Raw genomic sequence first — 12,500 nt, forward strand, 5'->3', positions numbered from 1 at the left:
AATTGACCATTGGAATAACAGCTCTGGTTCCAAATACAGTTCATTTTTCTAGCCACCCATAAGCAGTTTAGTTTAGTCAACGTCCCCGTCTTGAACGGGATTAATTGACCATTGGAATAACCTAAAGTCGTTCTAGATTAACACTCACTTTGATAATCAAATCAGATTAGTACTTCGCCTGCTGATTGACTGGCCGGGATGAAAATTATAAAGTCTGTACACTCCTTTGCGCTCCTAAATTCCATTCTTCTCTCCATACAACTCTGGTTCCAAATACAGTTCATTTCTCCAGCCACCCATGAGCAGTTTAGTTTAGTCAACGTCCCCATCTTAAACGGGATTAATTGACCACTGGGATAACCTAAAGTCGTTCTAGATTAACACTCACTCTCATAATCAAATCAGACAAAAATGACCTGAACCTCATAGGGAATCTTCAATCAACTGCCCCTGATTCATGCATTTACTTTCGCATCGTTCTGGTCATGACCCAGTCCACCCAATGTCATCACAAATATAAAGTCTACCGCTTCGCTCCGTCGGATGATATACAATGGACTCCAGCTACTTCCTTTATTTTGCCCTATCAAGAATAAGAAAGTTGGTCCTATGGGGTTTCTTTTATTGAAAGAAAATAATTTTCAGCATATGCCCGCTACTTAACCAGATTTCTCTATCGTTAGGTTGGTTTGTTTTTTTTTTTCTAATTTTTTTTACTTTGGACCAAATTTCACATATTATTTTCTGGGTGGGTACTTTTAAGCTCTCATTAAATTTACTTATATATTCAAAATATTATTTAACTAAAAAATAATTTTCAGTTCCATAAAATGTGTATCATCAATTTTAAAAATAAATAAATAAAAAACTAAAATAATTAAAATTCTAAAATACTTATCACTTCAAACTTTATAAAAAGCTTACTCTCACCAACTTGATAACTTTGTTCTTACCGTGTTTGAAAATAATCAATATTATTCATTCATAGTCTTTCTCAATGTAACTCCACTCTTATTAATAATGGTCAATTATGTTAATCAAGTCAAACATTATCCATGTGAATCATGTGAATCGGCAATTCTTGGTTGATCATAATAAAAAATTAAAAATATTTAATGATATACTTTTTTTTTTATTAATAAAGTTAACAAATAAAAATAATAATAATATTGTGAAGTCATAATTGTATATAAATTTGTCCAACATTGCAATATGAAAAATATTGTTGCAATGTGACAATGATATTATTGCAAAGTTACATTATATTGCAATTTATCTAATATCACAATGTGACATTACAGAATGTGGCCAACCACATTTAATAATGTGGTTAGGAATGTTCAACTATGTTTGATTGTGCTTGACAATAAAAAACGATCAACTTTGGTCAAACATAATCATCTATTAATATTACTAGCTAATTTTAATAATCATCAAATATGTTTGTTGGCATTATGATTCAGTTTTGGCACTATGGCACAGGTGTTGTCCTTGATGGCAACTCACTCAAATGGCAAATCACTATTCAGGCTCTCAAAATGATAGAAATGGGATATCCGCAGGTGCGCTTAACAAAAGTTGCGGACCCGCAGGTGCCACGAACAAGAAGTGCAGACATACCCCCAGGTACTCCGAACAAAAGGTGCGGGCGTCAATTTCACTCATTTCAATGCAGAGAAGCGCGCGCACATGGAAATTTTTATGATTGATCCATGGCATTTAGTCCGAAGTACATGATCCTATGGTTTTGATCTGTGGTATACCATCTAAATTATTGAACCCCGGTTTTGGGTCCCTTGTATTGGTTTTCTATGGTTTTGATCCATGGTTTGAGTAAGGGCTTGCCTATAAAAAGGAAAGGAGATCATTTGGCTAGACACTTGTGAAAATTGAATATCTTAAGATCTGAAATTTTGGGTGATCGGTTTGAAAAGCTAGATCTAAATCAAGGTGAAAACTGTAAATTGTAAGGCGGATCTATTGATAGGTCGTGATCTCTTTGGCGAATGATTAGATTTGTGAATCTGACAGTCTGTGGCACATTGGAAGACTGATAATTTGGCTCTATTTGGAGGTTCGCAGGCGATCCACAGCACAGGTGCAGAGGTACGCAGCGCAGCAGAAAGCGCAGGTGCGGAAGTACGCAGCGCAGCAAAAGGTGCAGGTGCGGAGGTACCAAACGCAGCAGAAGGTGCAGGTGCAGAGGTACACAGCTTAGAAGATGGATCAGGTGCGGAGGTGCGTTGTCGGGTAGACAATGCAGGTGCAGAGCTGCGCAGACTAGACACAGAAGAACTACGGATATTCGCAGGTTTCTATTGGTGAAGTTGCGAACTTTTCTTGAAATATTCGTTGGCTGCATTTTGTCTATTGCTGCAGAGTTCTGGGTTTAGATAACTTGTATTGCTTTTCTGGTTACTGCATTCCGAGAGGCTATTGGTTGATTCATTAGTTGATAGTAAAAGGAGATTGGTTGATTCACATGTACTTGATGATTATTTGATGTTCGTGGATCCAGTCTGAAAATTAATGAAACGTGTTCCTTGGAAGGAAAGAAGTAGGTCAGCACCTACGTACTAGTATCTCAGCTAGTACAGGAGCTAAGGGGGTTGTAGCTCCCTTCCAGTAGAGACTGGAAAACGAGAGAGGGTTGTAGCTATCTTTAGGTTGCCGCCTGCGTACTAGTAAAGGACTGCACCAGTAAAAAATCATTGTAAAAGAAGTTTCTAATTGAAAGAAGATAGAGACACATTGCAACAGGTGGTTTTCACCCACATTGGGTTTCCACCTTATATCTGGTGTTCTTTGGTGTGACCGTCTGTTTTTCTTGTGCCTGTTCATTATTATATGGTACTGACATTGAAATTAATGGTCAACATTTGAAGAATAAATTAAATTATAAATCTAGAAGGAATATTGAAAAGAATTTGATAATACTGATTCACCCCCCCCTCTCAGTATTATTTCCAACAATTGGAATCCGAGTAGGTCCTTCGGAAGAAGCTTGATCACTTGAAGGAAGATCTATCATCATGAGCAACTACGAGAGGGAAGCATCGATCAGGCCATCGATTTTTGATGGGACAAACTTCGTATATTGGAAGGTAAGAGTCATTGCTTATTTTCAATCTCTTCGTATAGAAGTCTGGGATATCATAGATACAGGGTACACCTTTCCGTCAGCAACACCTACAGATCCGGCTGGTAAGAAGCAATGTGAAACAAATGCAAAAGCTGCTAATACTCTATTAGGATGTCTATCTCAATCAGAATTCATCAAGGTTATGCAGTATAAATCCGCAAAAGAAATATAGGACAAGATTGTTTTGAGCTATGAAGGAGATGAACAGGTAAAACGAGCAAAAATTCAAACCCCCAGAATTCAGTATGAAAATCTCATAATGCACAATGATGAAAGTGTGGCTAACTATTTCCTTCATGTAGATGAGATTGTTAATTGTATGAAAAACTTGGGTGAAGAGGTAAAAGAGGCTGTTGTTGTTGAAAAGGTTCTAAGATCCTTGTCCCCTAAATTTGAATCTAAAGTTTCTGCTATAGAAGAAAAATAGAATCTACGAAACCTCACTATGTCACAACTGCACGAAATTCTAACCACTTACGAAATGACGAAAGGAGCACCATCAGACAGAAGAGAAGTTGCTTTCAAGGCTTCAGTCAAAGGAGATTACTATGAGTCAGGACATCTATCAGAAGAAGACGAAGAATCAAATTTTGTCAAGAACCTTCAACGGGGTGCTGGAAGATTCAAAAGTAAGTTACCTTTCAAATGCTTTGCTTGTGGAAGAGTCGGTCACTATGCTGCAAAGTGTCCACATAAAGACAAGCTTGATAAAGGTAAGGAACCTGTCAGATGGAACAAGAAACAGAATGTAAATAAGAAAAGTTATTACACTCATGAAGACAGTGATGGAATTTCAAATAGTGACGAAGATGAACAAGGTAACAATTATAGACTCTTAATGGCTTTTGAAGATGATGATTTTATGGATGCTATAGATGAAGAAGGTCTTTATGAAGAAATTTCTAGACTCAAAATATGTTTAGAAGAGAAGAATGTGATCATTGATACTCTTCAATTCTAACTTGTTGAAAAGGAAAAGCTTCATGAAAAGTTAGAATGTGAAATTGTTGGTCTTAGAAAAGAGATTGAGAAAACAAAAGCTCTTAATCTTAGATTTGTTAAAGGATCAGAAACTCTAGATGAGATTATCAATGTACAGCGTTCTCCACTAATCAAGATAGGTCTGGGGTATAATGAAGAAGTATCTCAAGTGCAGCAACCATCCACCTCCAAACGTTATCTTGATGCAGCAAGGAGGAGTGAAAAAAGGTCAAATAAAAATCACCAGGTAAATCAGGGACAATTTACCTCAAGAATGAGCAAAGCCTACCAGGTAAATCAGGGGCTATCCACCTTAAGGATGAACAGAAGCTACAACCAACCACAGGTAAAATATTCCCAAATTGCCTCAAGAATGGATGTCAGTAGAAACTACAATCGGTTGGTTGATAGATTTGATAATGGCAGGAGTTTATTCGATGGCCAATGTTTTTCTTGTCATAACTTTGGTCACAAAGAAACTCAGTGTGTTGCCTATAAGACAATCATGACTAGAGAAGCTCAAAAACAAAGGAGCATGACTGGGATCATGAAAAGAACCTACAATAAATTTTCTACTCTTGAAAATGAAATATAATGCTCTATTTGTAACAACTTCGGTCATGAAGATTCTGAATGCAAGAGCAGGTTTCCGCAGACAACTTAGAAGGAGCAAGCCTCAAGTGTCAAAACATGGAGAATGAAGGAACCACAACGAGAGCGATGTGGTATAGCTTTATATGCAGAAGGGCAAGAAAATCAATGGTACATTGACAATGGTTGTTCGAAACACATGACAGGTGATAAGGAAAAACTCCAGTCATATAGTGCCTTAGAGAAGGAGAAGAAGGTCTCTTTTGGAAATGACACCCCTGCGCTCATAAAAGGTAAAGGTTCTGTTCAGTTGAAAGAAAAGGTCAAAGCTGGAAATGTTATGTATGTTGATGGGTTAAAGCATAATTTGTTGAGTGTCAGTCACATGTGTGATCAAGGAATGGAGGTAATATTTCGATCAGATGGATGTAGTGTTCGTGATCTTGATAGAGGAAAAACAGTGATCAAAGGTGTAAGGACTCCAAATAATTTATACATATTCAAAGAAGGACAACATCAATGCTATCTAAGCAAGAACAATGAACACTGGTTATGGCACAAAAGATTGGGGCATCTTAGCTTCTCACAGATAAAGAAAGCATGTAAATACCAGGCAGTTCGTGGTCTTCCAGACATCAGAATTCCAAGCAATACAATTTGCAAATCATGTCAGTTTGGTAAGCAAACCAGAACAAACTTCCCAGAGAAGGAAGGATCAGCTAGTAGGCCACTTGAACTTGTCCATACTTATGTATGTGGCCCATCTAGGAAAAGGTCACCTCGAGGAGAAGAATATTTCATATTATTCATTGACGACTTTTCCAGGATGTGTTAGATGGGACTTATGAAGCACAAAGATGAAGCCTTTGAAAAGTTCAAATCATTCAAAGCCTTGCTGGAGAACGAATCAGATCATAAAATCAAATGTCTGAGGTCTGATATAGGTGGGGAGTTTACATCGAATGAATTTTTCGACTTTTGTGAAGAACATGGAATAAGAAGGGAATTCTCTATAGCTAGGACTCCTCAGCAAAATGGAGTGGTAGAAAGGATGAATAGAACGGTTCAACAAATGGCTCGTGCTATGATTGATGAGTCTGGAACTCCCGCAACCTTTTGGGGTGAAGCCGCATTTGCTGCAGTTGTTATTCTCAACAAGACAAATATTCGGGTGAACAACACTCAAACTCCTCATGAGCTCTGGTATGGTGAGACTCCTTCGGTAAAACATTTCAAAATTTTTGGAAGCAGATGTTTTATTAAAAATAATGATGAAAATCTTGGCAAGTTTGAACCTAGAGCAGATGAAGGCATTCTCCTTGGTTAAAGCATACAAATGTTACAATAAAAGGCTTGGAAGAATTGTCGACAACATTGATGTAGTGGTGGATGAAAAAGAAAACACTCCCAGGCAGGTAAGATCTGAAGACTTCGAAGATGATGAGGACTATCCATCACCATCAAATCAGATTCATGATGAAGAAGAAACCCATGAGGCACCAGAGGAACAGATAAGGATAGAAGAAAAGACTCCATCCAGGTATGTTCAAAAGAATCATCCAGAATCTCAAATTTTGGGGCAAAAGGAGGCAGGCATACAAACAAGAAGAACAATTGTAGAAGCTTCAAGCTATTTGGCATTACTCTCCTCCACTGAACCACAAAATGTAAGAGAGGCATGCAAAGATGAATGCTGGGTCAAGGCAATGGATGAAGAACTTGAGCAGATCGAAAAGAACAACACTTGGGAGTTGGTTCCTAGACCAAAAGATAAGAATGTCATAGGGACAAAATGGATCTTCAAAAACAAGTTGAATGAAAATGGGGAAGTAATTAGAAACAAGGCCAGACTTGTTTGTAAAGGGTATGCTCAACAAGAAGGAATAGACTTTGAAGAAACTTTTGCTCCTGTTGCAAGACTTGAGGCCATCAGAATGTTCCTTGCTCTCTCTAGCTTTCAGAAGTTCAAAGTATTTCAAATGGATGTGAAATCAGCCTTTCTGAATGGAGACTTAGAAGAAGAAGTGTACATTGAGCAACTAGATGGTTTCATCCTTGGGAATGATCCAAATCTTGTATGCAGACTAAAAAAGGCTCTCTATGGTCTCAAACAGGCTCCAAGGGCTTGGTACTATCAGTTGGAAAAATACCTTTATCAACAAGGTTTTATAAAAGGATCAACTGACAGCAATCTATATATACAGGTTCATAATGAAAAATTTCTAATACTTGTTGTGTATGTAGATGATATCATCTTTGGCAGCAATGAAGAAGACATGAGTCAAAAGTTTGCCTTGGTGATGCAAAAGGAGTTTGAAATGTCCATGCTTGGTGAGCTCACATATTTCCTTGGTTTTCATGTCCAACAAAACGAAGACGGTATTTTTCTATCACAAACCAAGTATCTCAAACAGATCTTGAAGAAATATGGGATGGAGGATTTGAAACCAGTATGCACCCCTATGGTGACAGGATGCAGCCTCAGCGCAAATGATGAATCGACAGCAGTACATCAACCAACCTATAGATCCATGATCGGTAGTCTGCTCTATCTAACAGGTACCCGACCAGGCATTATGCATGCAGTGGGAATAGTTGGAAGATTTCAGGCAAATCCAAAGGAAACTCATCTTCAAGCAGTTAAGGGAATCTGCAAGTATCTTCAAGGAACTCAAGACGATGGACTATGGTATCCTAATAATACAGACCTCACACTTCATGCATACACAGATGCAGATTGGGCAGGGAGCGTGCATGATAGGAAAAGTACTAGTGGTGGTGAATTCTTCATGGGTCCTAGATTAGTATCTTGGTTCAGCAAGAAACAAAGCTCTATTGCATTATCTACACCTGAAGTAGAATATGTAGTTGCTGCATCTTGCTGCACACAACTCCTTTGGATGATGCGAACATTGCAAGACATGCAAATCACTTGTTCTCCAACTATCTCCATCTTCTATGATAACACAAGTGCAATCAGTATTTCAAAGAACCCAGTCATGCACTCAAAGACCAAGCATATACCTATCAAATATCATTTTCTTTGGGAACAAGTGCTTGAACAAAAGGTCAAGTTGGAGTATGTTCCCTCTAAGGAACAAGTTGCCGATATACTCACCAAACCGCTGCCTAGGGAGACCTTTGAATACCTCAGGCAAAAACTGGGGGTAGTTGATGCATCATCTTACAGTTGAATCTTATCTGTTTCAGAGATTGTTGGTTGTACGCAAGTTTCATATGGGGTATACGCGTACATTCGCTGGTTTATGGATTGGTCAAAGACCAAATGGCACAGGTTCAGGGGGAGCATATATTCTTCTAATAATGCATTGTTGGCATTATTGTAGAAGATCTTGGAGGAGCATGTACAGAAGGAGTACATGGATGCTGATCTGAATATTGCTGCTAATGTTTTGTCTCTATATCTTCTATCTCTTTTGTCAAGGTCATTTATGGTGTATGGTGGATTATGGTGCTTCTTGAAGAAATTTTCTCTTGCAGATCTGGCCTACAGTCAGGGGGAGCATGATTAGCACAGCAGAGCAAAGTTTTGAGCATGTTCTCAGGGGGAGCATAACCCTTTGCCATTGATGACAAAGGGGGAGAATGACTTTGAGGATCTTGGGGTTTCCATCAAGTCCAAAGGGGGAGATTTTTGGCATTATGACTCAGGTTTGGCGCTATGGCACAGGTGTTGTCCTTGATGGCAACTCACTCAAGTGGCAAATCACTGTTCAGGCTCTCAAAATGATAGAAAATGAGATACCTGCAGGTGCCCCGAACAAGAAGTGTGGACATACCCGCAGGTACTTCGAAGAAAAGTGCAGGTGTCAATTTCACTCATTTCAATGCAGAGAAGCGCATGCACGTGGGAATTTTTATGATTGATCCATGGTATTTAGTCTGAAGTACATGATCCTATGGTTTTGGTCCGTGGTATAGCCTCTAAATTATTGAACCCCGGTTTTGGGTCCCTTGTATTGGTTTTCTATGGTTTTGATCGATAGTTTGAGTAAGGGCTTGCCTATAAAAAGGAAAGGAGATCATCTGGCTAGACACTTGTGAAAGTTGAATATCTTAAGATCTGAAATTTTGGGTGATCGTTTTGAAAAGCTAGATCTAAATCAAGGTGAAAACTGTAAATTGTAAGGCAGATTTATTGATAGGTCGTGATTTCTTTGGCGAATGATCATATCTGTGGATCTGACAGTCTGTGGCACATTGGAGGACTGATAATTTGGCTCTATTCGGAGGTCTGCAGGCGATCCATATCACATGTGCAGAGGTACGCAACGTAGCAGAAGGCGTAGGTGCGGAGGTAGAAGCGCAGCAAAAGGCGCAGGTGCGGAGGTACGCAACGCAGCAGAAGGCACAGGGGTAGAGGTACGTAGTGCAGCAGAAGGCGCAAGTGCGGAGGTATGCAACGCAGCAGAAGGTGCAGGTGTGGAGGTACGCAGCTCAGAAGATGGGTCAGGTGTGGAGGTGCGCTATTGGGTAGACAGTGCAGGTGCGGAGCTGCGAAGACTAGACACAAAAGAACTGCGGATATTCAGAGGTTTCTATTGGTGAAGTTGCATACTTTTCTTGAAATATTTGTTGGCTGCCTTTTGTCTATTGCTACAGAGTTCTGGGTTTAGATTACTGTTATTGCTTTTCTGGTTACTGCATTCTGAGAGGCTATTGACTGATTCATTAGTTGATAGTAAAAGGAGATTTGTTGATTCACTTGTACTTGATGATTATTTGATGTTCATGGATCAAGTCTGAAAATTAATGAAATGTGGTCCTTGGAAGAAAAGAAGTAGGTCAGCACCTACGTACTAGTAACTCAGCTAGTGCAAGAGCTAAGGGGGTTGTAGCTCCCTTCTAGGAGAGACTGGAAAATGAGAGAGGGTTGTAGCTCTCTGCAGGTTGTTGCTTGCGTACTGGTAAAGGACTGCACCAGTACAGAATCATTGTAAAAGAAGCTTCTAATTGAAAGAAGATAGAGACACATTGCAGCATGTGGTTTTCACCCACATTGGGTTTCCACCTTATATCTGGTGTTCTTTGGTGTGACTGTCTGTTTTTCTTGTTCCTGTTCGTTATTATATGGTACTGAAATTCAAATTAATGGTCAACATCTGAAGAATAAATTAAATTATAAATCTAGAAGGAATATTGAAAACAATTTGATAATACTGATTCACCCCCCCTCTAAGTATTATTTCCAACAATGTTGTGGTATTAGAATGATTCAAAAATCTATCAAATATCGTAATCAAACAAACATTGTCATAGTGTACATTACATTGCAATGCCACATTTAATAATGTGGTTAGGAATGTTCAACTATGTTTGACTGTGTTTGACAATCAACAGTGATCAACTTCGATCAAACATAATCACCTATTAAATTTACTAGTTATTTTTAATAATCATCAAATATGATGTGGCATTAGAATGATTCAAAACTCTATCAAATATCGCAATCGAACAAACATTGTCATAGTGTTACATTACATTGCAATTTATCGAACGTCATAATTCAACATTACAAAATTAGTCAACCACATTTACTAATGTGGTTGACAATGTTGAACTATGTTTGATAGTCAACACTAGTCAACTTTCGTTAAACACCATCTCCTATTAATGTTATTAATTGATATTAATAATCAAACATAGGGAACGAAAATGGTAAAAAAATGTCAACCTTTATAATCAACATTTAAATAGTTTACCATGGTCCAATTTGGTTAACCCTATGTTTACTATATTTAACAATAGTCAATTTTGACAACTAAATGATTGACAATGCTTGACAACCATAGTCAACCGTTGACAATGGTTGAATATGGTCAACTATGGTAATCCATTGGCAACCATTGATAATGGTTGGTAATGGGCAACCATGTTGAATCATTTTCAATCATTGAAAATGATTGAGCATGGTCAACCATTGTCAAAGTCAACCTTTATAGTCAAAGTTCGAATAGTTGGCCTTGATCAAACTTGGTTAACCCTATGTTTACCATAAGTAACAATAGTCGACCTTGACAACATGATCATTGACAATGTTTGAAAATCATGGTAAACCATTGTCATCCATTAACACTGATTGAGTATGGTCAACCATGGTCAACCATTGGCAATCTTTGTCAACCATTAACAATAGTTTAATATGGTCAACCACAGACAAACATTGTCAACCATTGACAATGGCTAACTATGGTAAACTATTTTCAACCATGGTCAACCATTGTCAACCATGGTCAGTAATTGATAATTTTCAACCATGTTCAACTATTGACAACGACGAAGCATTATCAACCATGGTAAACCATTGACTATGGTCAATAATGCTCAATCATGGTCAAGCATGGTCAACTATTCTTAACCACTGACAATAGTCAATCATGGTCAACCATTGTCAACCATTGTCAATGGTTGACTATGGTCAACCATTATCAGGCATTGTAAATGGTTGAATATGATCAACCATTGTCAACCATGGTTAACCTCATCAACTTTGATCAACCTCGTCAACTCTTGTTAGCCATGGTCAATAAATTTACCTTATACATATTGGCTCTCACTAACAACCACATTTACTAATAAGGTTGATATACACTCACCGGCGACATTTTCCACCATCTATATATGAATCAATGTATAAAATATATCAACCATATTAATATATATAATTGTGGTAATATACATAAAAAAATGATATATATAACTCACTTTATTTATTTATTTATATATATAGAAAAATGCATATGTGATTGACATTCTGCTATGATTATGAATGATTCGGATTTTAGGAAGGGATTCAAAGATTTTTGTATTAGATAAATGAATAGTAAATCAAAATTGCATATATTAAAAACATTATTTTAAATCATATATAATATAATATATATGTTTCTCGTTATGCTTTGGAAAAAAAGGCACATGCGGTTGGCAGAACTCTAACGATTATTAATGATTCAGCTTTCAATGGTTCCTTCTCATCCAACATATTTGAACAATTAATGTATGAGTTAAAGAACAGAGTTGTCTTTAGTGCGATTTTTTGGAGTTCTCAATGCCGGAATCTAGTGAAAAAAATTGTGGTGAAATCTTCATTTGTGTTATTTAAACTAGATTTTTGACTGTATATATGGATTCAGCACCTTGAGAAACCCGTAGGGCACTTCTATTGTGTAGGGGATAACCATCAAACTCGTGGTTTCAATGAATTCCTGCAAAATTTTAGAAAAATTAGACCAGAAAAATTCACTGGAAAAACTTCCAAAAAATCACACTAAAAACAACTAGTAAAAAACAATGTAATTAAAAAATATATAAATGGTAATAAAAATATTATTTCAAAAATAAAATACAATAAGAAATGAAAAAATATCATAAATGAAAAAATATCATAAAAATTTATAGAATAAATTAATTTAAAAATCAAAATTAAATAAATTAGTAAAAAAATTTTATTGTGAAACCTATTCTTAAAAAATAAAGAAATACGGGTTAAAACATCACCTTAAGAGGGTTCTGCACATGTTCAACACTACAGACAATAAACCCTAAAGAATTCAATTTCATGTATACGATACCAATTCCGGCATAGGGATGTCGTAATATTATAAATGCTAGAGTGCTACAACCCTCCGGCCAATAACGATTTTTTTATAATAATAATAATTATTTTATAAATAATATAATACATATATATAATATTAATAATATATGAAAAAGAATTGAAAATTTGTTAAATTGTTTATGTGATCTATATTAGTTGGTTTGGTTT

This window comes from Pinus tabuliformis, chromosome 1_2 (assembly GCF_031772625.1).
Source record: "Pinus tabuliformis cultivar Carrire ecotype Pingquan chromosome 1_2, CPIR1, whole genome shotgun sequence".
In the NCBI taxonomy this organism is placed as follows: Eukaryota; Viridiplantae; Streptophyta; class Pinopsida; order Pinales; family Pinaceae; genus Pinus; species Pinus tabuliformis.